General features: G+C 42.6%; 1 protein-coding gene across 3 annotated transcripts in view; it reads left to right on the top strand.

Moving 5' to 3' along the window:
- Positions 1–1,675: 1,675 nt before the first annotated feature.
- Positions 1,676–27,445, top strand: part of Ncoa1 (nuclear receptor coactivator 1) — a 200,938-nt gene continuing 175,168 nt past the window's right edge. Inside the window, exon 1 of one of the 3 annotated variants that reach the window (XM_059248683.1) lies at positions 1,676–1,701. The gene's annotated coding sequence lies outside the window, so the exon portion shown is untranslated. Of the gene's footprint in view, positions 1,702–21,365; positions 21,508–27,445 lie in introns of those variants that run through there. The other 2 variants (XM_059248684.1, XM_059248682.1) reach the window with 2 other exon arrangements.

Below are 27,445 nucleotides of genomic sequence, written 5' to 3'. Positions count from 1 at the left end.
CTTTATGTAAGAAGTCACAGGCTGTCTCGCGTGCCAGGGAGGTAGGTGTGTTTAAAATGCTGTCAGGTTTGAGCCAGGAGAAGGGACGTGGAGGACTTAAGGATTTACAACAGGCTGCTTTGGGGTGTCAAATGCGGGATGAGGAACAGCAGAAGACAGTGGCTTAGTAGGTAAAGACAGCCAAAGGAGGACCAGAACTCTGGAAAGGAAAGGATAGCGCACCTTTCACACCGCACTTCCGCCACAGAGGAGAGAGGTGTTACCCTGCCAGTCTTGGGGTAAGGGCTGCTTTCCCTATAAAGCGATCAAGGCGCAAGGACTAGCTGTTCTGTGGCTGCTTGATTCCTCTGGTGACAAGGCACATTACTTTTGAAAGTAGCACTTTCCACGATAGAATAAGATAGGGAGGCAGAAAAGAAGAAAGATGTGGGGCCCCCTCGAGGGGAAAAGATCTGTGAATGACAGACATTTTAGTCAATTCATGGAATTGCAGAGCCAGACATTGTCAGTCAGATCTTTTCATCTGAGAGAGAGAAAAAAAAAAAAAGAAGAAGAGGGTAGATGATCTTTCTTTTCCCTTGTCTAATAGTCTGTGAAATCGTCCAAGCAAACCACCTCTCAATTTTACAGAAAAAAAAAGGTGGTGGTGGTGGGGTGCCCGAGGGCTATCTCTCACTCAAAGTAATACAACCCACGAGTGGAGACAGGCCCAGGTCAGACTCCTCCCGGATCCACAGGGCCTCAGATCGCCCCCGTAAACGATAAAGAACAGCGGGAGGCTGCAGGTCCCGCGGCCCGCCCGCCCGGGGGAGCACTCTGGGGTTCGGAGGCTTCCTGGCAGCGGGGCAGAGGACCGCCCCGAGGGGAGGGTCCGTGCGGGAAGAGTTCGGGGGCCTCCTTTCTCACACTTCCTTCAGGACACCGGCTCCGGTGCGCCTGTGGCCGGCAGAGGGCGCGGGGCGGTGCCACGCTGAGCTGGGGCCAGCGGGGTCGCGCTGCCCCCCCCGGGGGGGGGGCGCCGTCGGAGCTGGAGGGCAGCGGGGCTCCGGGCCGGGCTCGCAGAGGGGGCAGGGGCGAGGGCGGGGCCGCGAGTGGGTGGGGCGGGGCCGCGAGGGCGGGGCGCTGAGGGCGGGGCGCTGAGGGCGGGGCCCAGGGGGCGGGGCCGGGAGCGGGGGGCGGCGGCGGCGGCGGCGGTGGCGGCGGCGGCGGCGGCAGCGGCGGCGGCAGCGGCGGCGGCGGCGGCGGCCGTGGAGGAGGAGAACATGGCGGCCGCGGAGAGCGGCTGAAATGCCTGTTCTGCAGGCCGGGCGAGCGGGAGACTGACGCGATCCACCTCGTCCTGTCGTCCGTCGGTTGGAGCGCGGCCTCAAGCGCCTCGGCCGCGGTCGGCTGCCGTTCCCTCAAGCACAGCCTGCGCCGGGGTGGTTCTGCATCTCCCCCCCCCCTCCAACCACCACCACCACCACCACCACTACCACCTCCCTGAAGTGGGGGAGACTCCTGCTCCGGAGGAGGGGGCCGGAGAGCCCGCTGCGGCGGCGGGCGGGCCGCCTGCCTGGGCCCCGGGGACGGGCGCCCGGCCGGAGGAGCGGCGGAGTCCACGGCGGCGGCGGCGCCGCCACAGTCGCGAGCGAGCGAGCGAGCGCGGCGCCAGGGAGCGCGGCCCTGAGGCGGCGGCGGCGGCGGCGGCGGCAGAGGCAGGTGAGTGGCAGCGGCGGCGGCGGCGGTGGCGGCGGCGGCGGCGGGAGCCTCGCGGTGGGTGCAGCTGTCACGAGCCGCGCGGCCGCGGCGGCCCTAGGGGGCGGGGAGCAGCTGGCGCCCTCCGCCGCCCGGGCTCTCCTTTTCTCTGGGACCCGTCTCCCTCGGCCACTTTTTTTCCCCCCCCCGAGTTCCCTGGCCGGCCCTGGCGCGGCTGCAGGGGGGCGGAGGTCGCAGCTGTCACGGCACCAGCTGGGGTGGTTGGTGGTGGTGGTGGTGGTGGGGGGTTGGCTCCGGGGCGAGCGCCGCGCTGCAGAGCGCCGTCCCTGCGGCGCACTCCAGTTGCCCTAGTTAGCGGAGTGCGAGCATCCGCGGAGGGCGCGCGGCCGCGGGCCGGGTGGGGAGCGGGCGCCCCGAGCCGCCGCCGAAAGGGGGAGCCGGAAGTAGGCGCGGGCGCCCCTCGGCCCCGACGAGCAAGCACGGTGACCTTGGCCAGCCCGTCAGCCTCTCTTGAGTCTTGTTTCGCCGGGACAGCGAAAATGGGGGCGACCTAAGCATGGCTTTCTGTGCTTGCAGCTTTCGACCGCCCCTTTGCCTAGCCCGGCTGCACTTGCCTTTCTCTCCCTGGGACTAGGGCTTCGGAGGTAGGCATGGGCGGATAAAGGAGATTTTCCTCTGGCGGCTGGGATTTGGTCCCCTTGCAGGGTTCTGCTGAAAAGACCTAGGAGGGGAAGCAACACACGTTGGCCAAACGATTGGGAGGTAGATCTGGTTAGTTAGTGGTCAGTGATGGAACTTGAGCTCTCCATAGTCTCTTGGAAGAGAAACTGGACACCGGGGTCCTCAGTCCTTACCACTCCTCTGCGGTGGCTCGTTTTTATTTTATTTTTATATGCACTCTTTTTCTTTTTTTTTCCTTCCCTTTTCTTTCTTTCTTTCTTTTTTTTTTAAAGCAGTCACTCCCATGGGCCAGACATGCTCTGTCTCACGATGTTAGAGGGAGACAGAGAGGGATTGGCAATACATCCTGTGTGTGACAAGGACAAGCCGAGGTGCTGTGGCCGAAGAGTTTGATAGGGATGAAAACTTTAAGCAGGGGGAGTATCTGTTAACCCCTCTGGCTCGGCTGTGGTCGTTCTTCTAGCGACACTCTAGAGGCCAGGCAGGTGTCCTTGTGGAAAAGGTGACTTTTTTTTTCTTTTTGTCTTTTGAAACATTAAGTTTTTTAATGTGAAATATGATGTTGGCCAGTAAGGAGTTCGTGGGCGAATCACAGCCCCAGCACCCTGTGTGATTGACAAGAGGAATCTCTGGTGATGATTTGTGAGGCGTGATGCTTTCACTTCAGCCATGAAGAAATCTTTTTAAGTGTCTGTGCAAGACGGGACTGCAGTGAAGCCTGGGTTAGCTTGTAGATTCCTAGGAGTGGATATCAAGGGTTAAATTTGTTTGAGGTTTGCTTCCTCTTCTGGAATTGGTTGGAGGTTAGTCTTGAAAAAAAAAAAAAAAGTTGGCCAAAGGGGCCTCTCATCGAGCTCCACAGAAGCTGTGATGTAGTAGGAAGGAGTCGGATTTCTTCATGTTGGGAATAAGGTGAAAAGAAAGTATTTGCGTATTTGCTTAGGTCTTTGGCTCTCAAGCTAGAACTAGTTTTGGGTTAAAGGTAGCCGTGGGATTTGATTCCGTTTCATAAATAGGCATTCCTCGAGTAATTTGTCATAAAGTAGGTAAAATGGAAGTGTTTCTGCTTTAATCTCCTGTACTTTGTGGAAAGGTCCCAAGTTGATTCTGTGACCTAAAGTCTGCAGTGTTTTCTCTCCATTTCTTATTCAGACTTCAGGAGCTTGGAGAGAAAAGAGAGGCCCGTAGCTTGTAAGAGTCGATATTTGCAGACATTTTACGTTAATCTATTACACGTATTTAATCCACACTGAACTTTGGTTTATAGATGCAAAGCTTGAATTTTACATAATTTACAGTTAATCTCTTCCTTATTTCTGAGAAAATTTATAGGGTTGTGTCTATAAAATTGCTTTTGTGTGTGTGTGTGTGTGTGTGGTTTAAGCCAAGGGAATATTTTTAGATCTACAATTTTGGGTAAGCGGTTTTATTGAAAGAAAAAAAAAGCGCTATGGAACTAATGATTGTTCACTTAAACTGGGATTATATAGACAATGCATTTTTTCTCCTTTCTGCCAGCGTGTTTTTTTTTTTTTTTTTATTTCTCCCTCAATTCCAGGATTTCATTTCTAGAAATCTGGGCTGGAAACAGAAGCAGCAGTTTGTATAATCCCAAGAACTTGCTTATGCCAGGAAGCTGTAAGGGCAACATGAAGTGGGTGTGATATAAAGACAGTGCTACTACCGAAGACATTTAATTGACTGCTTCAGGAGTCTAGGGCTGCTCTATATTTCTGCTGAATTCCCTGTTTTCTGCGTATGTGTTGATCTTTTGGTGGGCAGAGGATTAGGTTGCTATGGTGCTGACTGGTGTATACTGTGAAAATGTTGGCAAGATTTCATGCTTCCACCTCTATAGTGGGGGGTGGTAAACAAGTCTAAATAACTTAAATATGTTGTTCCCAGGATGGAATGTTCTCTGAATGTCCTCTTGATCCTGCTAATCCAGTGAGGCGATCTTCACCAGGACTAAATGTTGAGTAAGTGATGAGGGTGGTGGAGAGGTGCTGAAAGGTGAAGTGAGAGAGAGAGAAGAGATTGGACATCCCTGGAAAACTCTTTTTTCCAATCAGACTGTGTACACCGGGTTGATCTTCTGATAGTGTCTCAAGGACATTTAGTTCCTCTTGTTCAGCTGTCCTCAGGCTCACACGCCTTCTCTTGGGGCAACGCTACCTCTGTTTCTTGTTTCAATTTGCTCCAATTTTTAAGGAGTCCAAGTTGTTGGATGTTGTGTTGCATGTTTTACAGAGTTGGTTGGCCCTAAGCTATGGCCGATCTTAGGTTTCATTTTAGGGCGAATATGGAAGGTCAGTCTGAGCACAGAAGACTCAGTAGAATTTCTAAGTTGTGGATAGAGGAGACCCCTAGGCTGCTTATTATTGTCTTGGCATTGAGAACCACAGTAATTCTCAGGGGGCCAGCTATTGTTTTTCTGGCAGAGGTCCACAATCATCGTGGTGGGTGCTTTTCTACATTACCTGCAAACACTAGCTGCTAACATGGCCGCGTGATTGAATAAAATACTTGAGTTTCAGGAGTCGACCGACAGAGCCCTGTATCTGGTCTGGGTTACAGAACAGTACAGAATTGCCTCCGCTTTTATAACTCTCCTCATTCGTTTAGACTAGACCATAGGAATGGATTTTATTATTGCTCTGTCACATTAACCCATCGTTCACCTTTTTGTCATTGGCCGTTGAGGATAGGTCTTGTGGTCTCTGATTTTTATTTTTCCCTTACCATTGGAAGTGATGTTTAGGCATTTTAAACTTTCTCTTTATTTTACTTAGACTGTGTGCCTATTCCTTATTATATGGTGTTGGGTCATAAAATGGCCTGGTGGCAGCTGGGTACTGTTCCTAGTTACTTAATTTAAGGATATGCACCCCCCCCCATAACTTAGTATAGTTTTGGAAATGGTTTGTGAATGGTATTAGAGTTACTACAGAGCATAGAAATTATTATTTTATATTTTTGCTGGACCTATAGGAAGCCATTATTAAACACCGATGTCAGTGTGTAAGTCCTGCTCCACTCGTAAGAGTAAAGGAGGTGGCATCTCCATTTCCTCCCTGAGCCCACCCATAGCAGAGTGTTTTTTATTTACTTTCTTCTTTGTTTTTTGATAGGGAGTGGTGAACCCAGGACTTTCTGAAGGCCAGGCAAGCCATCTCCCACTCAGCTGAGCCCCCAGTTCTTTCTCACGGCGACTTTGAGGCATTTGTGCTGAGTTGCCCAGGCCGGTCTCAAACTTGGAATCTTCCTGCCTCAGCCTCTTAGTGTCTGGGATTATAGAGGTGTATCACTGTGCTCAGCTCACAGGACAGTACTTTTGAGATGCTTTGAAGTGACAGGCTTTCTTAGTGCAGTCATTATAGTTAATGGTAAGTAGCTTATACCAAAATAGACGCTGTCGTTCTTTAGTGTTTGGAAAGAAGACTTGAAATGAATCGGTCTAGTTATGCTCACCTTAGATGTATTTTGTTCTCTTACCCCCCCACATACCATATTTCAGTGAGGAGGGGAAGGGAGGAGTATTGATATTATTGAGTGGCCTCGTCCTACTGCTAGGAACAGAGATCAAACTGATAAAAACAAGTGCAAGAATAGGAGATGTAATCCTACCAGCAGAGTCAGAATCCTATTAACAGCAGATTATCCAATGTTCCACAGTGATGCCTTAAAAAAACATTTATTTGCCTGTGTGTGTGTGTGTGTGTGTGTGTGTGTGTGTGTGACACTCATGCTGTGGCACACGTGTCTAAGTCAGAGGACAGTTGTTGGGAGTCAGGTCTCTCCTACCATGTGAGTTTTGGAGATTGGACTCAGGTCATCAGGGTTTTCAGCAAGCACCTTTACCCACCAAACCCCCACAGCCCAGCTGCTTTATTTTTATCCCTTTCGTTTGTAGCTTTTTACCCATTGGTTTGTAACTTTGAGGCAATTTTAAAGGTTGTTTTAGAACTTAGATTTTAGTCAGAGGTGGGCTTGGGTCATGGCTCTTCCAGGTTCTTAGTTCATGTAACCTTAGGTATTTAACTAAACTAAACCTTAGGTTTTCATATTTAAAATTAGAATGATGTACTTACTCATATCATTGTACTTTTAAAAGTTAAGCTAAGTAACATTGTTTAGCTGCAATCTGGCATGTAATAAAGCATTAACACCAGCTAGCAAATGGACATTCCACTCCGAACCCATCACCATGTCTCTGATTCTTTTCTTTGTACTTTCTTGGCTATTCTCCTTTTTTTCTTGTTGAATAGTCTGGTCCCTGGTCATTTGAATGTGGCATAATGGGAGTCACCGTGAGAGTCTGAGTTTCTTTGCCGTCAGGCAAACTATTGGTCAGATTTCACTCTTCTTTTTGTGCTGCCATTCTAATTTGTAGATTTTAGAGCTATTTGCCTGCATGCATTTGCCTCTCTAATTTATTCTACACATACCTACTAAAAAAGAATCCTTTCAAAATATCATTTGATGTTTTTAGTGAATATTCTACAAATTTATCAAACCCTAAGACATTTAAATGGAGTCTCTTGTTCCCCATTCCAGAAAATTTGCTGTAGATGACATTCAGAATTGCTTTATAGGGGCTAGAGAGATGGCTCAGAGGATAAGAGCACTGATTGCTCTTCCAGAGGTCCTGAGTTCAATTCCTAGCAACCACATGGTGGCTCACAACCATCTGTAATGAGATCTGGTGCCCTCTTCTGACCTGCAGGCATACATGCTGTATACATAATAAATAAATAAATCTTAAAAAAAAACTTCACTTAAAAAAATTGCTTTATAACCTGTAAAACACCACATAAGTGAAGAAAGTATTATAATCTCCCAGAGTCTGGTCCAGGGTTATAGTAAGACCCTGTCTTTAAAATTAGTCACCCAGAGGTATCTTGCTTCTTAGCTTACATGTTTCATTTTTTTTTTACTTAAATTGTGTTTCCTTTTATGTTCTCTTGATCTTCAAAGCTGGTGTGTTCTGCAGTTCATTCCCACTCCCTTAGCATCAGTGACTGCTCTGTATAGTCCAGCCTTCTTTCTTTCCCTCCCTCTCCACCTCTTCACTCCCTCCCGAACTGGTCTGGAAAATCCTTGAGACTGAATGAACCACAACATTCAGAGGAGAAAAGCTTTAAGGGTACTTTAGAATAACCTCCTTAATATTATAGAGGAGATGACTAAGTCCAGGTCAGAGCTTTCGGCTACTGAGATTTAAAATTTTAGGAAATCTAGTAAACTTGGAAGTAATCGATGAGCTAAGGAAGGAAGGAAGGAAGGAATATAGTTTGCCCACTGTTATTCTTGGACCAAGCAGCTGTTATAGAGACTATCCAAAAGGGCTGGTGATGTAGCCCAGTGGCATTGTGCTTGCCTAGCTTAATGGGGCCTACGTCCAGTCCCCATTACTGGTGTGGACGAAGAGAGAAAATACTAAAAAAGATTGTTTCTGTATTGACTGTGTGCAGAGTTTTTCTTATCAAAGTCTTGATATTGTGTTAGGTTCTATAAGTAATCCAGTAGTGCTTTGAAGAGGACAGGGTTAAGAACAGAGGTGACATGGGGGTATTATGCCATTTTATGTATGGCACCTGAACACCCATAGATTTTTGGTATCTCCACAGGTTTCTGGAATCAGTCTCACAAATACTGAGAGTCAAATTCATTTTAACCAGGAAGTAATTAAGACCATTTCCCCTCAAAAATTTCAAGAGCAAAATATTTGGTGAGGAACATCTGCTTTTCTTGTATTGCTCTCATTCAGAATCAGCAAATATTTATTGAGTATTGTCTCTGAGCCAGGTATTATGCTAGCTCTACAAACTACATTTTATAAATGAGGAAATAAGGTTCAGGGAAGTTAAGTGGCTGGTGTAAGATCACACAGCTTATAGGTGTTAGGAATGGCGTTTGGGCCTAGGACAGCCAACTGGAAGTCACAGTCATACCTTTAAACTGGCGCCTGACCAAGAGTATTTGCCACACTTGGCTACATTATAACCCTCTTTCTGGACTTTCTTTGGGTTCCGAACAGATGCTGTGGAGGCTTCTGCCACTTTCTTTCTCTCTGGTAACCATGCATACACCAGGCACTTAGCGAAAGTGTCGCTTTATTCTCGAGCTTTCTGCTCTCACCTTTGGACTTTAGTGATGTTGGTTCTTTTGTGCTTCTGTCCAGGGAAGCTTGCTTATCTTTGAATGGCTGGTTTTGGAGTCTTAGCAATAAAATTCTGCCTCTTAAGTTTTGATAGTGTTTAAATAAAGCTTAAGGTATTTTCTTTCCTTTGGAACAAATTGTTTGATCCTTCTCTGTGTTTGCGTTGTGTTTTGAATGGTCACCTTACTCTCACTGCTTTAATGTATTGTTTCTTAAAATTTTGATTTGCCTATATAGTTGAAATAGTTATATATTTCTATTATCAATCATAGATTTCATTGTTTGTGTATTTATATTTAAATATATCACACTGTATTTATCAGATAGTTGAAGGATCAAATGCCCTTGATTTTTGTAATGTATAATACTGGCTTTACTTTGGCAAGTTTGATTGGAGGGAATCAGGGAAAAGGTATTTGTTCTACAAATTTCCAGTTATACCTCCTTTTCTACTTTAGATGGTACAGGAAGTCTGTAATTGATTCTAAGTAGCTACTTGGCTATCCACTGAAGCTATAGTTACATGAGTACATTGTTCAAGGTGCTGTGCTGTTAAAAGATAAGGAAGTGAGACGATAAGATAGAGATTCTATTCTTAAGGCGATTATGACCTAAGAGAAGTGATAAGACAAAACAAATACCTGTAATATTAACTAAATGTGATGAGTGCTGGGAGAAGCCTGTTGGGACGGTAGTGTACTTGAGGATCCAGGAAGAGAGAGCGGTTACCTCATTAGACAGGGAGATCAAGGCAGGTTTCACGGTGGGCTTGGTGGTACATGATCTCTGAAACCTGGGCGTGATTCTGGAAGGGTGGCCTGAGAAGAGCAGGGTGCCCAGAAAGATTCAATGGACTAGAAGCAAGGGCAGGAAAGCATGGGTCTCTTAGGATGTCACAAATGGGACTGTGTGAGGACAAGGAGAGTGTCAACCTAAGTGGGAGCGGGAAGTAGACATTCAAGTCATGTGATGCTGAAGGGCTTCTCATGGGAGGAGACAGTGGGCCGAGTATGTAGTAAGGATGTAAGATCTGGATGAGAATGAGAAATGTCAACTTCCAAATTTATGTGGATCTTTTCCTGGCAGGTTTCTATAACCCAAATTTTTATATTTTCATAATTTTTGAAATGATTCCATATGTAAGGCTTACCACACTGGGAACTTACTCACTAATTTTTATGTATATTTAAAAAAATCATGTGGTTTTGGAGTAGAAGTTAGTATAAAATCTTTTTCACTGCCTTATGCTGTTTACTTTTTAAAGCAGCAGCTATTCTTTCAGACAGTGCATTATCATTTGACATTTTAAAAAGTATTATTCTTTAATTTTTTTGTGTATGGGTGTTTTGCCTGTATGTATGCCTGTGTGTAGTCACCCACCACATGCATGCCTCGTGCACTCAGAGGCCAGAAGGGGCTTGGAACTGGAGTTACATTTAGTTTTTACCTGCCATGTAGGTGCTGGGAATTGAACCAGGGTCCCTCTGGAAGAGACCTCAGTGTTCTTAGCCTCTCTAGCTCTTAGTTTACTCGTGTGTGTGTGTGTGTGTGTGTGTGTGTGTGTGTGTGTGTGTGTGTGTGTTTTGAGACAGGGTCTCACTGTGTAGCCCTGGCCGGCCTGGAACTCATTTTGTAGACCAGGCTGGCTTGAACTCAAGAGATCCTGATGTTCTTGCCTCCTGAGTACTAGGACTAAAGGCATGTGCTACTATGCCCCGGCTTCATTTGACATTTTTAAACTGATGCAGTAGAGGTATTTTTTTAATGCAAAAATATTTCATGATTTATTTATGCCCGATTGTGTTCCAAAAATGATTTAAGGGTTAGGGTATATCATTTTCAGAGGCCATCTTGGGCGGTTGAGATGGTTCAGTTTGGTTCAGTTTGCTTGCTGTCAAACCTAACAACCTGAGTTCATTCCCTGGGACCCACACAGGAGAAGAAGAGAACCATTCCCCCAAATTATCTTCTGACCTTCACTTGATCCTGTGACATGGACACATACACACATACATAAATACATGTCCTTCGAAATAAAAGAGTCTTGGACCTTGTTACAGCTCTATGTATTCAGTTGATGCCCTTAGCCAGGTGTACGTCGAGAGAATGTGTTGAAAACAGCTGTGCTCACAGAATGTGCCATGGTCTGTGTCTTTTGCCAAATTGGCAGTATTTTAGTTATGGTTATAATATAGTTGGAGTACCTTTAAAGGCAGTTGTACAAGGGTATTCGGTTGTAAGGCACTAATGTGGGACAGTGTCTCTAAAGTCAGATCTCCAACATACTGTTTGGGAGAGGTCTTTCCCTTTCAGTCTTTTGTGATGTTGTGCAGTTTCGGGAGGCTTGGGTAAAGAGACTCTTAGATTTATTATTTTACATGGTGGGTAGACTCCTGACACCACTTTGTACTGCAGTAGAGAGTCACCATACAGCTCTCTATTTCATAGAGATTGGCTGGTTGTCTTAAGGCAAAAGGTTTAAGAATTGTCTAGCTTGAGGATGACTTTGTCCCCCAAAAGACAACTATGATTTGCTGATATTTTGTGTGCAACATGGTTGTGCATGGTACGCAGTCCATCAAATAAGCACACTTGATCTGCTCCTTTTCAATAATGGCACTTTCTTAACACTGACTCAACAACTAATTACCTTTTGGAAGAAAACAGAGTTCAGTGCTGTGGAGAGAGGATTTTGAAAATGCTGTTTGGAAGCATTTCCGTTCTATTGGATTTAATTGCTGGTAATGATGAGTGTTAATTTGAATAATTTTTTTACATGAACACTTGAATTCATGAACGAAGTTTTCTAACCTGTATAAAAACCTTGTAAAAGAGACATTTTAGTGGTTTTGAGCCCATCTGCTGGAAATATAAAAAGGTAATTTCATCTGATTAGCTTGTAAGAACAACTGATTGCCATCAGGAAATATGGAAATGCAGTAGCTGATTTTTAGCAAAAAGCCTTTGCATAAATGGTGAGTGGAATTGCAATTGAATATCATGTTTTATTCAGTGCAGCCAGTAATGGAGTTCTTCTTTGGGTTTTATTCATCTTTGCAAAGTATGTTTTTCAGCTGTGCTAACTATTAAAACCAAGCAAAATAGTTATTTATTATAAAAATGAGCTGAATTTAGGGCTAGAGCCTCAAGCTGTAGTATTAAAGAAAGTATGAAAGCAAGATTAAAAACAGAAAAAAGCATGTTTAGTTGTAGTACTGTCAAAAGAGTAGTGCAATTGATAGTAGCATTTATTAGAAATGGCACATAGCTTTTATGAATCAATGAGTAAAGTAATTGTTAAAAATTGTTAGTTTATTGTAATTGAAGATTCTTAAATTTATATTTCGTATATGTTTTATAAAGCCCATAATTTATTAGTTTGGTGTACAATGTGTATATATCATAAATAGACATGTGTGATTTACTATTAAAAACTTTAAAGCCATGGGATATATGGTAAAAATAGTTACTACTATTCCATACCAAAGGTTCTTAACTTGGAGTTCATGGGCTAATACCTCTAGATTGGCTTTAGTCTGTAAACACTTTATATGTAAAATTTTGTGAGTCTACAGTTTCTCTGGGAGAGGGTCGACAGATTTCACCAAGTTCCAGAAAGGATCCGTCATCTCCTCTTTTGTTGAGGACAGGGACCTCAATAACACCATTCATCCAGTTTTACCCTCTTGCCAAGTTTAATGGATATATCTGATGTCATTATTCAAGCCCGCAGTATGACTGGTTTTGCAGTTTTTCCATTTTGCAATAGATGTGATTGCAAATGCCTTTGGCCTTTACAGGTGTTTGAGCTCTGTTTGTTGCACAACTGCCTGGCTCTACATTATTTGGTTTCTTTTATATATAATTTCTCCCTCAAGTCCTCCTTCTCCAATTTTACAAAAGTATGGAATGAGGATATGGGGGTGTGTATGTATCTAGGAAATTATGCTGAATGGGTTGGGATTCAGAATTGCTTGCTTAAACACGCATTAACATCTGAATCTCAGCCATGTTAGAATTCTTAGACTTTGATTTGACATACTAAAACCTTTCTGAGTTCTGTGGGCTCCTTATCTGGTCCCTTCTATCCCACTATAATTTTACTTCAGGCTTAATTACTCAAGTAGTATTAAAGTGGTCCTGTAATCCATAGTGAGTTCCTTCTTTGATTGTTTCTTTATTTTATTGTCAGAATATTTATTTAGGTGCAGAGAGATGCTCAGCAGTTAAGAGCACTGGCTGCTCTTACAGAGGACCCAGGTTTGGTTCCCAGCACTTTCATGGTAGTTCACAAGTGTAGCTGCTGTTCAGGAGAATCGGTGCCTTCTCCTGGCCTCCATCATGCACCAAGCATGTGCACAGTACACTTTCATGCAGGCAAAACACTCATACACAGAAAATAAAGCTAAATCTTAAATAAAAAAATTATAGGTGTATGTTGTGTGCCATGTGTACATATGACACAGGTGGCCCATGTGTGCCTGCTTACATGTGGTGGTCAGAAGACCACATCCAGGAGTTGGTTTTCTCTTTCCACCATGTGGGTCCCAGGAATGGAACTCAGGTCATCAGACTCGGCAACAAGTACTTTTACCTGACAGGCCATCTTACAGTCCCCTCCTTTAGTTTTTGCTTAATTTTATTGCAAAATCATCATCCTGATATTTTGGGGGCATATGCATAGTGTTCCTGTATGTGAGTGCATGTATGTGTGTACACATGCATCTGTGTATGTGTGTGAGTGCAGGGTGTGCATGTAGAGGCCAGAAGCCAGAAGTTGATGTCTGGTCTTTCCCTGATCAACCTCCACCTCCTTATAAATCGAGACAGGGTTGCTCAGAGCTCTTGGCCAGCCTAGCTTTCTTCCACAGGCCTCGGTGCCAACCTGGTGTTTACATGGGTGCTGAGGATTTTGGCGTGGATGCTTGTGCTTTTCCCTGTTGAGCTACCTCCCTAGCCCCCATCATGCTAATTTTTGCTTGTGTTTTCTGTGCTAAAAAGCCTTCCATGGTCCTCATTACTATCAAAATAAAGTTGTTCCACAGCCTAGCATTTAAAGCTTTCCAGTGTGTGGCACCAATCTGTTCTCTGGCTTAGTCTTCCGTAGTAGATTGTACGAAATGAAATTGTTGGCTTATTATCCCCTAAATATCCTATTTCTTTTTTTGTAATATTCTCCCTTATTCTAATGTGTACTCCTGGAATTACACCTGTTCTTTAAAACGTCACCCAGATTTCTCACTTCTTGTTAATTTAAAACATAAAGGTAGCGTATTCCTTCTGTGAACTCTTTTTACTTTTCTTACTCATTTGATAGTGTGTGTGTGTGTGTGTGTGTGTGTGTGTGTGTGTGTGTGTTTCAGGAATACTCATAGATAATATATTCTATGGATTTTTTTATTGGTTTCAAGATATTTAGTAAATTGAAAATTGAATATTATATGGAGAACATGTTTACAGCGTAAGATAGAGAGTATAAAGGTGATGCTGAAATGTTTGGAATAGCTGTGTGTGGTAATACATGCTGCTGTTTAGGAGGCTGAGACAGGAGGATTGTAAGTTTGAGGCTAGCCTGGGCAACTAAGCAAAGCCTTGTTTCAATAGTTTGTAAAAGGTGCAGTGGCTAGGGAGACAGCTCATTGGCAGAGTGCCTGCCTAAGCATGTGTGGGCCTTGGGTTCAATTGCTGGAACTGCTGCTCAGAACTTGAAAAGCAGAGAAAAAGAAATCTGAGCTAGCCTGGTAAGTTAATATCCTTAGTATAGAGCTCCCCTGTTATGGACCGAACAAACCAACCCATGTTCCCTTCTGCCTCTGTCCTTAGAGGTGTGGGAGTAAGAGGTCCTAAGATCTTGATCCTTACTGCTTTTCAGTTTGTTTGTTTTTTAAGACATATTCCTTACATAGAAGGTATTTTCTCATTGAATAACCATTGTTTGGGTGGTAATGTGAGGCACCATGAAGTTCTTCTTCAAGTTCTTGTCCATCAAGAAGGCACGGCCTGTGGCTGAGAGTGCTAGTTTCTCTTCCAGATGACTTGGATTCAGTGTCCAGCACCCATGTGGTGGCTCACAACCATCTGTGACTCCAGTTCCAGTGGCTCTAATGTCCTTTTCGGGCCACCACGGGTACCAGGCACACTCATGGTACACAGACGTAGATGCAGATAAAACACCCATATGCATAAAATAAAAATAAATAAATCTTTAAAAATAAAAAGATTATAATCTGTATAAGGCAGTCTCTTTTAACTTTTACATAAATTAAAAATAATATAAAACATTGCAAAAGTGTCACATGGGAGAATATATTTCAGCATGCGTTTTTAGCACTTGTGTGAAGGTGATTATTGTTGGCTTATTTCTGTTTTTACCTGTTTCCTTTCCTTCTAACCCAATTGTAAATTACACAGGGAAGAGATGGTTATTACACTAATTTGTACTTAGTGCTTTCATAGTTCTCTACTCAAAGGTATGTTTATAAAGCTGGTACTGATGGTGCTTAGAGCCCAGCATGGTTTGGGTAGACTTCCTAGAGGAAGTGGATTTGAGTTAGAAAATGTAGCATCTGGAATGATGCTTATGGCATAGTTCCATGGTATGTGAAAAAGGGGGTTGGAAGTTAAGCAGATAATGGAGGTTTGATGTATTTTCTGGAACATGAAATAGCTTCTTTGGTTATTGTGGCTTTCCCCAAAGTGACACGTGTTACTTCCCAAAGTAGTCATAGAGACTGCATAAGGGGCTAGGAAATAAGGACACAACATGGCTTTGCCTCGCCATAGAAAAACTAAGTTTCTTTATTGAGGTGAATATCAAAATGGGGAGGCTCTGTCTGAGAGTTTATTGAACAGTAAACCCTTTATATCTGGCTAAATAGAACGTCAAAAGAAGATTTATTTAATTTCATGTGTATGAGCGTTTTGCATGTATGTATATGTGTGTACCATGTTTATGTACTTTAATTTCATGTGTATGAGTGTTTTCCATGTATGTATATGTGTGTACCGTGTGATTGCCTGGTGCCTGCAGAGGCTAGGAAAGGGCATTGGATCCCCTGAAACTGGAGTTCTTGATAGTTGTGAGCCATAATGTCGGTGCTGGGAATGCAGTCTGGGTACTCTGTTATCCTCTGAGCTCTTTCTACAGCTTCTAAACACAATTTTTTATTGTTAAATTAATCTGTAAAAAGAACTTGTAAGTGCTGAATGATAACCTTCAGGTCAATTAAAGGACAAATTTACTGTCTCTACTATAGTGGTATATAAAATAATAAGCTTTAGTTTGGTATTGTATAGTGAATATTTGAAACTTGCAGAAAGTGAATATTTGCTTTGGTATAAACATTTCAGAACTTTCCTACTTACAGGACTTGGTTAGTAAGGTTATAGGATGAAAAAAGAAAGAGCTTTGGGACGCTAGTGAAGACTTTTTGATGTCTGAAAAGTTTTTTGTAATATCTTTTGAGGTCTTTACTTACCTCTTATCAACATTGGTAATTAATTTAAGGCTGTGTTTCTTTTTATTTGCCTCTCTAATGATTGCTTTGATAAGGAATATTGGGGAGTTATTAAAATTCAGCCCAGTTATGCAGAACTAGATCACTACATCAGTTACTGTTCCATTGCTGTGAAGAGACATTATGACCAAGACAAGTTATAAAAGAAAACATTTATTGGGGCCCACAGTTCCAGAGGGTTAGTCCATGACCATCATGGGGGGAGTATGGTGGCAGGCAGGCAGGTAGGGCACTGGAGCAGTAGCTAAGAGCTACATCTTATCCCAAAGTTGGAGGCAGAGAGAAAGCTAACTATAATGGTATGGGCTTTTGAAACCTCAAAGCCCACCCTCAGTGATTGATACACTTCCTCTAACAAGACCACACCTCCTAATCCTTGTCAAACAGTTCCACTAACTGGGGACCAAGCATTCAAGCATGAATCTATGGGGGCCATCCTCATTCAAACCACCACAGACACGGGGATCTTTATTATAGGTGAGGAAACTATAAATATATTTTCCATCAATTGTGTTTCTAAAGTTATCAGTCCTGCACTTTTTGGAACTTGGGCTTTATTTTTTTTCTACATTATATTTTTCCCTTTTGAATTAAAAAGTAAATCATATGTATGATACTTGACTGCATTCTAATAGTAAATTCAAATAGGTGAAGTATATAGAGGTAAGTATAGCTGGAACTTTTCCTGTGTCCTGCCCGGCCCTGAGGTCCCACAGTCGCTTATAAAATAATCATTCAGAGGCTTATATTAATTACCAACTGTATGGCCTGTGGCAGGCTTTTTGCTACTAGCTGTTATACCTTAACTCAACCCATTTCTATTAATCTGTATCTTGCCACGTAGCCATGGCGTTACTGGTCTGCAGGCATCTTGTTGCTCCTTGGGTGATAGGTTGGCATCTCCCCAACTCTGCCTTTCTCCTCCCTGTATCTGCTTGGATTTTCCCTGCCTGCCTCTAAGCTGCTTTGCCATAGGCTAAAGCAGCTTATTTATTAGCCAATGGGAGCAACACATATTCACAACATACAGAAAGACATCCCACAGCAGTTAAGAAGTGAAATTCTAGTAGAATTACATAGCATGTGTTAATTTAGTCTATCTGATTGTACCTGCTCTCTATTTTTTATTGTAGGTAGTAGCATGATTTTTCAGAATGCTCCATACCCTTGGACATATTGGTTGTTGCAAAATGGATGCTATATGACCAAAGCACCATGAGATTCAAAAATACATAAGATGAGGGAGCCAGGTGCATCCTATTCGAGGTGCTGGATTGAATGAAGATGAAAGAGTACCACGAGTCGTACATCTGCTGTGCAAAAGAATGAGGCTGTTAGTTTTCCATCACTTTGACAAAATATGGGAGGATATCACCTCAAAGGAGGAAATATTTAGTTTGGCTTGTGGTGTTAGATCTCAGTCTCTTGTCTGTTCTTTCTGGGCCACTGTGAGGCAGAAGGTCGTGACAGGGGTCATATAGTAGAGCAAAGCTGGACATTGAATGGCACCTAGAAAGCAGAAAAAGAGGAATGGTCATGGAACAAGGCATGCCTCCTAGTGACCTGTCTCTTCCAACTAGGTTCTGCCTGACATTTCTACTGTCTCTCGATAGCACCACTCTCTGGGGGTGCCAAGCCTTTAACACACGAATCTTTGGGGGAACATTCCAGATCTGTATACTACAAGAGGTCAGAACACAGACTGAGCCAGAGACTCCCTCACACATACTCACCCTTTTATATACTCTCTGTGCATGAGCACAGAGAACACTGACTGAGCCAGAGACTCCCTCACACATACTCACCCTTTTATATACTCTTATGTGCATGAGCACAGAGACTCTTTGGAGCCTGCTGACACTGAGGTAAGACCTACCCATCATTTCTCAGTTAAATGAGCTAATCAGTTGCTTAACTTGCATGTACTCGTGTGAACTGGTTTCTAGCTTTTGGAATGGAAAGGCTTTTGACTGCTGTAGATCCCTCTTGTTACATCTGTTGCTCACATATTCACAAACACACAGACATTCACTCAGACACAAAAAGAAGATACCTTATAAGTTATTATTGGCCTTTTTTTTTTTTTCCCTGAGACAGGGTTTCTCTGTGTAGCTTTGCACCTTTTCCTGGAACTCACTTGGTAGCCCAGGCTGGCCTCGAACTCACAGAGATCCGCCTGGCTCTGCCTCCCAAGTGCTGGGATTAAAGGCGTGCGCCACCACCGCCCGGCCTTGTTTTTTTTTATACTCATGAGTATTTTTGGATGCTATAATATGGAGGAGCCATTTTAATCTTTTCAATGGCTACCTAACTTGACAATTGAATGTATATTATGTCATTTATGTAACATTTAAAGTGCCCTTTTGGTGAACAGTAAGATCAAGTTTTGGTTTGGCTACCTGCTTTTAAGATTTATTTGTGGGGCTGGAGAGATGGCTCAGAGGTTAAGAGCACTGACTGCTCTTCCAGAGGTCCTGAGTTCAATTCCCAGCACCCACATGGTGGCTCACAACCATCCGTAATGAGATGTGGCTCCTTCTTCTGTGTACATAATAAATAAATAAATCTTAAAAAAAAAAGATTTATTTGTGTGCATTTGTGTATATGTGTGTGGGCACACATGTGTGCTGGCATGCTTATGGAAGTCAGAGGACAGCTTGTGGGAGTCAGTTCTCTCCTTGTCAGACTCCATGGGATCTCAGGTCCTCAGTCTTGGCAACAATCACCTTTACCACTCAGCCATGTTGCTAGCCCAAGATAAACAAGTTTTCTGTTGCAAAAAATGTTTCGGTAAATATCCTGTATTTGTTTCATATGTATGAGAACGTGCCCATGGGATTATTGGATATGCACATATAAAACCTGATGTTCTTTCAGTTGTCACTTGAAAGGCCACATAATTTATATTTCCATTCATAGTCTATAATAGCAGCTGCTTTCCTCACCTTTGTTAGCTCTGTGGATTATCAGTCATCTCTAGTTGGACGTATCTGTTGGTTGAAAATGATAACTTTATAGTTTGTAGTGCCTTGACTATTAGGAAAGCTGATAATCTTATCAAATATTTATTGTATTTTCTATTTCCCATACTAAAGGTCTACTATTAGTATTTGTTCACTATCCTCTTGACCTATTTGCCCTTTTTTATTAATTACTTCTTTCACAGCCTTAATATACCAATGTTGTAGCTGTGTTTACACCAACTAGGGATGGCTTTGGAAGACTGCTAATTAGTTCTTTCAGAGGTATATGAAACTTCAGAGCTCTTGAATTTTTACATACATCTCTGGATATTTAGTTAACATGTTTAATAACTAGACATCTACAGAAGTTGGTCAAGTAGTCTATAGGTGCTTCACTGAGTCAGTTTTACAACTGAGCTGAATTTTTAGAAACTCTTTGAAATTTTTTTATGTCAGAATTTTATGACCCTTCTAGCCAAGCATGGTAGTCCTAGAATTTAGGTGGCTAAAGCAGGGGAGTTGCCAGTTGGAGGCTAGCCTGAGCTATACAGTGAGTTCAAGGCCAGTCTACATAACTAGTGAGAATCTGTCTTAAACATAAACCAAGGGTTAAGGATATAGCCTAGTGGTAGAACACTTGTCTAGTATGGACAAGATCCTGTGTTCAATTCCTAGCACGCGCGGGCGCGCGCGCACGCACGCACGCACGCACGCACGCACGCACGCACGCACACACACACACACAAGTTATGACCACATTGTGTTGTTGAATGTTGTGAATGAACTGACTGCCAGTTAATTGGTAACTACTCAGAACTATTTTGAGAGACAAGTTGTTGCCCTTTACCTTCTTGGCTAGCAGCCATGAAAAGGTGGGTTGGCTGCCTACTTTGATATTATTGATTCCTTAATTTTTATAAGAAAATATTATTCTGAATTTGACTGTGAAATATGCATATATGTATATATATACACATATGCACATGTTGTCAGTTAGCTTTACTCAGCAAGTGTGTATCTACTTTCAGTGCTGCTGCTTAATTTTTTAAAATGCACCTAGTAATCTGAGTTATCATTTCCTGAGAGTTACTGAAAACGTAATCAATTCATTGCTTTAAAGCCAATCAGTTTTTACCTGGGTCAAATTAGAATATCTGAGAACTGTGCATGCTGCCTACATTGTTTTAGAGGGGGTAAAACTGCTCTCACAGAACCTTTCTTTAGTATAATGCAATCAACATTTATTGAGAGTCATTAAAACAAGCAGCATTGGGAAATTTACTGCCCTCTTACTGTGGCGTTCCGGTTGAGGCATTATCTCCTTTATCATAGTGCCCCTGTTAGTGTTGTTACTACTGCTACTACAGGAACTATTAACAGCTGATCTGGAAGGATGATGCTCAACCCAAGTGAGCTAATATTTGGTAGACAAATACTATTTTTAGCTGAAGGCAGAAGCTTATGTCCTCGATTTATTGGTGAGGATGATGATTGAAGGGTTAGGTGGTGGGCTCTGGACCTGGAGTTCCTGAACGTGACTTCTGGCTCTGCTGATTCCTGGTTACATGTAGCTTCACCTGTTGGTGCTTTAGCTTTTCATCTATAAAATGGTAATAGTAATTGTAACTGCTTCTGCAAAGATGAGAGCATTTCCTGAGTTTCCACAGGAAAAGGCTTAACACATGCCTGACCACCTGGGGGCGGGGTGGTGGTGGTGGTGGTGGTGGTGGTGGTGGTGGTGGTATTCAATGAAGATGAGCTGTTATTTCCTTTCCCTCTTCTGTTTTTCAGCATTGCTAACGTTAGAACCCTTGTAGTAAATTGCCCCTGATCTTGGTGTCAGTCACGAAAAGCTGTCTTTCCTTTGACCAGCTTGTATATGTTACATAGTCATCACAACTCTAGAAACCGATGGTATTTTTCTCTTTAGAAGGGAGCCCAGGGGCTAATGGGTGGTCTTTCCCTTACAATGGTATAGGAATTTGGATAAATATGGTTTATATGGTAAATTTACTTTGTATTTAATCTTAATATTCTTCCTTCATTTTCTTTCTCTTTCCTCAGTTTAATTTCTCTCTTTTTGTTTATTAATTACCTTTGTGTAGATGTGACCAAATATCTGACAGAAGCAATTTCGATAAAGAAAGATTTATTTTGACTTGTGATTTTGTAGGCCCCATCCATGGTTGTTTGGCCATTGTGGCAGTGGGTATATGTGGCAGAGGAGAGTTACTTATCTCATGGCAGACAGGCAGCAGAGAGAGGAGAAAGACTGGGGACCCAATGTAACTTTCAAGTCACACCCCAGTAACCTGCTCCCTCCATCTGTATCCACCCACAGAGTTTCCACAGCCTCACAAAGCAGTACCACCAGCTGAAGACCAGTCATTTCCAACACGAGTCTGGCACACACTTCATATTGAAACCATCACAGATTGTAATGTGCCCTGTGAGCTGTCTCAAGTACCGGGGCGATAGTATGGAAGTGAGTGATTTTTATTATAATGCATGCCCATATTGAAACATCACATTAATTTTCATTAAATTCTCCTTAAGATGACTACTTCTTGATAAGTAGATACTAAAATTTCTGTCTCCCATCACAGTAAATAGGCTGCTTCTAGATCAGTTCTTGTTAGAGCTAACCCTGTTGAAGGTGTGGAGTTTCTTAAGCTTCAGTTACGTACATGTTCCTTTGTGGCTTCTCTTGTATTTTATTGTTTTATCCTTTGATATTTACTTCGGCCATTTCTTATGGATTTGGGGGTGGGACTCATTTTAAAAATTTGGAAATCAACAGGCAGTGGTGGCCTTTAATCCCAGCTCTCGGGAGGCAGATGCAGGCAGATTTCTCTGAGTTTGAGGCCAGCCTGGTCTACAGAGTGAGTTCCAGGACAGCCAGAGATACATAGAGAAACGCTGTCTTGAAAAAAACAAAAACAAACAAACAAACAAAAACAACAACGAAAACAACTTGTAAATCTGCGGTCTTTTGAAATACTCTCTAGTATAAGACTTTTGTAAGCTGGGCGGTGGTGGCACACGCCTTTAATCCCAGCACTCGGGAGGCAGAGCCAGGCGGATCTCTGTGAGTTCGAGGCCAGCCTGGACTACCAAGTGAGTTCCAGGAAAGGTGCAGAGCTACACAGAGAAACCCTGTCTCGAAAAACCAAAAAAAAAAAAAAAAAAAAAAAACCAAAAAAAACAAAAATACTTTTGTATTAGGTCACAGCATAAGGCAGTATGAAGGTTACATGCTGTTACTCTATTTCTTTTTTTTTCTTTTTTCTTTTTTTTTTCTAATCTGTTTTTTAAAATGTCAGTTTATTGATTTACAAAAGAATGTTCCAAAGTCTAAATATTCCTAAATGTTCTGGTTATGTTGCTAGTGTATTGGTTTTCTCAGAAGATGTACAGGAGGTTGCACTACTGCCTGTTTTGTGGGAGAATTGAGAAAGTGAAATCCCCGGCCCCCTCCCGGCCCCCTCCCGGCCCCCTCCCGGCCCCCTCCCGGCCCCCTCCCGGCCCCCTCCCTGCCCCCTCCCTGCCCCCTCCCTGCCCCCCTCTCTACCCCTCTCTCAGTCCCCCTCCCCCCTTTGTAATTTTATCTTTTGAAGAACTTGGGTGGTTTGCCCTAAAGAGTTTTCTGTGGTCTGGATTTTGATTTAGTTTGCCATGCTGCCATGCCCCCCCCCCAGTATCTGATAAGTTGTTATTATTATTAATTTTTTTTTTGAGACAGGGTTTCTCTGTGTAGCTTTGGAGCCTATCCTGAAACTTGCTTTGTAAATCAGTCTGGCCTCAAATTCACAGAGATACACCTGCCTCTGCCTTCCGAGTGCTGGGATTAAAGGTGTGTGCCACCACTGCCTGGCCTTGTTTTAATTCTTAATTAAAAAATTAGATTTATTTATTTTATTTTATATGTATGAGTTCTTGCCTGCATGCATGTGTGTGCATCATGTGGATGCTTAGTGCCTACAGAGGCCACTAGAAGGCATCAGATCACCTGGAATTGGAGTTACAAATGGTGCGAGCCACCATGTAGGTTCTGGGAATTGAATCCCTGTCTTCTGCTAGAGCAGCAAGTGCTCTAAACTGCTGAACCAGCTTTCTAGCCCATTTTCTGTGTTTTGTTTGGTTGTTTGTTGAGACAGGGTCTGACTTTGTAGCTCTGATTGGCAGGAGATATACCTGCCTGTAAGTGCTTGAACTAAAGATGTGCTCCACCAACCTTGGCTCCTCTTTATTTTTGTTGAGATATAATTCATATACCGTAAGTCACACTTTGAAAGACTATGCTTTGGTGGCCATTGGTGTTTTCTCAGCATTGTACAATTATTACCACTACCTAATAATACTGGATTATTTCATTATCTCAGAAGTGCCCAGGAACTATCACTCCTTGTTCCCCATCTGAGTCCTTGGTAGTCGCTAATATACCTCATATCCCTGTGGATTTCCCTATTGGGATGTTTTGTATAGTTGGCACTGAACAGTGCATGACCTTTTCTGTCAGTTTCTTGACTTCATACTTTCAGGGTTCATCCGTATTAAAGCAGGTATCTGTTCTTTGTTTTATGGCCAAATGATATTTTATTACATTCCATTTAAAAATATTTAAAATTTTTATTTGTTTTATGTATAAAAATGTTTTATCTGCATGTATGTCTGTGTACAGTGTGCATAGCTGGTGCCCATGGAGGCCAGAAAAGGGTGTGGATCCCCAGGAACTACAGTTCCTACAGGAACTACAGATGCTTGTGAGCCTCCACGGCACCCTCTCCACCGCTGCTAGTAGTCTCATCTGGGGTTGGCCTTGTGGATTCCTGGGAATTTCCCTAGCATCAGGTTTCTCCCTAACCCCATACTGCCTCCCTCTAGTAAGATATCTCTTTCATTGCTCTTCCACTCTGTCCCTCCCCCAGCTCAACCATCTCATTCCCCTAATTGCCCCCCTCCCTTTCCCCACTTTACTCATGGAGATCTCATCTATTTTGGTGAATACCCTAACTGTCATCATAGAGCCTTTATCCAGTAACTGATGGAAGCAGATGCAGAGATCCACAGCCAAGCACCAGGCCAAGCTCCAGGAGCCCAGTCAAAGAGAGGGAAGAGGGATTCTATGAGCAAGGGGGTTCAAGATCATGATGGGGAAATCTACAGAGACAACTGAACCAAGCTCAAAGGAACTCACGAACTTTAGACTGACAGCTGTGGAACCTGCATGGGACCAGACTAGGCCCTCTGCATATGAGAGACAGTTGTGTAGCTTGGTCTGTTGAGGAGCCTCAGGCAGTGAGATCAGAATCTATCCCTGGTGCATGAGCTGGCTTTCTGGAGCCCACTACCTATGGTTGGACACCTTGCTCACCCTTGAGGCAGGGAGGAGGGGCTTGGTCCTGCCTCAGCTGAATGTACCAGGTTTTGCTGTCCCCCCATGGGGAACCTTACCCTTTAGGAGGAGGGGATTGGGGATGGGGGGGGCAAAGGCTGGAGGTGGAGTGGGAGGTGGGATGAGAGGGGGATCTGTGGTTGGTATGTAAAATGAATAAATTTTTTTAAAATAAAAAAATGAAATGTGAAAAAAAAAACGAGTCAAGAGGTAATGGTAACAAAGTAGTCCTAGTCAGGACATGGCCTGGTTGATGATTGTCTCAGTTCTGCTTCCTCAACATGGTCCATAGAAGTCCTATTGCTGTCTTGTTTGTGAGGATCAGTCTGGGTCCTACAAGATCATTTCTAACCCATGGTACAGCCTTGCCTTTGTGGATAATTCATCTGTATTCAGAGAGAGAGAGAGAGAGAGAGAGAGAGAGAGAGAGAGAGAGAGAGAGAGAGAGAGAGAGAGAGAGAGAGAGATATGATACTCTAAGTCTACTAAGAGGTTTTCCTGTTTCTAGAATCTTAAGGTGGCCCAAAAGAAAAGGTTAAGGACAATGACTGATCTCTGAGTCTTCAGACAAAGTAAGGAAAATGACCACACAAAATGAAGGCCTATGTCAGGCTTTCATTTGCTTTTAGTTTCCTTCTGGGCCCAAGTGGGAGCCAGTGCTTCTCAGTGAAAGCAGCTGCTACATGGCCATTTGATTATGAATAATGCTGCTGTGATATTCTTGTACAAGCTTTTACATGGGCATATGATTTTGCTTTTATTGACTGTACCAGAACTAGAATTACAGATCATATGGTAACATTATGCTGAACATTTTTGAGAACTGTGAAGGTGTTTTCTAAAATGGCTAAAACATCTTATACCCCACCAGTAGTGAATAGGGCTTCTGATTCTCCATCTACTCAAAAGTTCGTATTTGACTTTTTGGTTGCATTCATCTTGGTGACATGGTAGTGTAAGTCTGATTTTGACTTCTGAATTGAAGTTGAACAGCTTTTCAGATACCTCTTGACCACTTGTACGTCTTTCATGTACAGTTCAGATTTTTTTTGCCCATTTTTTTTAAGTTGAGCTATCTTTTTATTACTGGATTATATATATTCTTCATGTATTCTGGTTGCAGGTCTCACATCAGATACATGATTTTCAAATATCTTCTCTCTTCTGTGTGTGTTGTTAAAAATTTCTTAGTGGTATCCCTTGATGTACAAAAGATTTAAGTTTTGATAAAATCAAATTGATTTTATTTCTTCTTGTGTTTTTCATGTCATGTCTAAGAAACCATTGCCTAGAGTCAGTGTTTACATTTATGTCTTTGTGTGAGCTCAAGTTATTTTTGCTATGCAGTATGAGATAGATCCCAGTTATTTTTGCAGTAACATAAAACCTATTATTTTCCAAATATACATATCAACAGCACTTTGTGAATCACCTTGCTTGGCAACATTTTAATTGCTTTATGATTCTGCCACTTCATTAGTTTCTTCTCTGATTCCCTCCTAATGAGTATCTTGTTCTTAAGTGGAGTTTTTTTTTTTTTTTTAAACCAAGACCATATTAACCTTTGCACTTACAGAATGTGGGAGTTATGAGTAAGTATTGATGATATAGCCTAGCCTGTCATCAAAGTAGAGCCCTCCATGTCTAATAGATGGCCTTTAAACTTCTTAGACACTTGCTCATGAATGTGTATGGTACTATATGCAATACTGAGGCTAAGAGAACTCACCTATTCAAATATTATTTTATTAATAGTGTTTCAGAAAGAACAGAGGGTTAGGAGCTCATGTGTCCATAGTTGCAATCAGTTACTTTTTTCCCTATAGCATTTTAAATGAAAAGGTGTTGATGAGTGCATCATAACTCACAGTGTCTTAAATTTAACAAGAACCTTATATCCGTCAGTATAGTAGGAGAAATTGAATTCTTAAAGTAGTGGGGTTTAATTCTAAGAATTCGAACGGTTGGAAAGTTCCTTTTCTTTTTCAGCTGGAATCTGCCCTTGGTTCTGAGTACTCACTTCATCGATGTCCCTGTAAATGTCAGCCCCAGTAAAACACCGAACTCCCCTTAGGCCAGAGTAGCACAAAGTACTGTCAGCTAATATCACCTTTGTTTTCCTTTTTATAGAACTTGGATTAAGCTGTTTTGAGGAGCCATTGTTTGGGGGCTTTTTGGAGTTTTTTTAAATCAATGAAATCCTTTTCTAAACTAAGAATTTACATGTCCTGTTCCTTTGAAATACCAGAGTTATTATGAAAGTTGCTCTGTATGTGTTTTCTGGACCTTCTCTGTTACTAGTTGGCTACAGCTAGTTATAGCCCACCCCTCCGACCCCAACCCTGCCCCCCCACGCACTTACATGCTGAGTTTGGGACCTCGTTTTTTCAGTGCTGTTGGGTGATTAAATGAGGTGATTTGTATCTATGATTGTACGTATCTTCAGCACAAACAATGGAATTAAGACCGAAAACAGCTGTTGGCCACAGGTGGTTCTTGCTGGCTTAACTCATTCTTGGTCGGGCCTTAACTGTTTATTAAATAGCACCCACCCACTTCATATATTTTAAACATGTAGCAAAAACCAAGGGATAGTATATCGATTATCCCATGTGTCTTTCACCCAATTTATGTGAATCCTTAACACTTTGTCCTAATTTGGGGAACTGTGGGAGAGGTATCAGTCCCATTTCCTGGAGAAAAACAGTATCATGAATGTCTTTGTCTCCATGAGTAGTATAATTGTTTTGCATGTTTTAAGCTTTAGATATATACTGTAATATACTGTTGTAATATTTTTCCTCATCATTTCCCCCCTATGATTTGTTTCATGGTTATATCACAATTTACTTATCTATTCTCTGACTATATTTTGTAGGTAGTCTTCAATGTTGTATTATTATTAGACAGAGGTACAGAGAACATTCAGTCGGAGACATTTTCAGTTAAATATGCATTCCTTTCTTAAGAGAGTATGTGAGAGAGAGTGAGAGGGAATGAGTGAGAAAAATTGAGTGTATTTGTAAAG

Source organism: Peromyscus eremicus, chromosome 22 (genome assembly GCF_949786415.1).
Source record: "Peromyscus eremicus chromosome 22, PerEre_H2_v1, whole genome shotgun sequence".
Classification (NCBI taxonomy): Eukaryota; Metazoa; Chordata; class Mammalia; order Rodentia; family Cricetidae; genus Peromyscus; species Peromyscus eremicus.
This window is presented reverse-complemented; position numbering and strand designations above follow the sequence as displayed.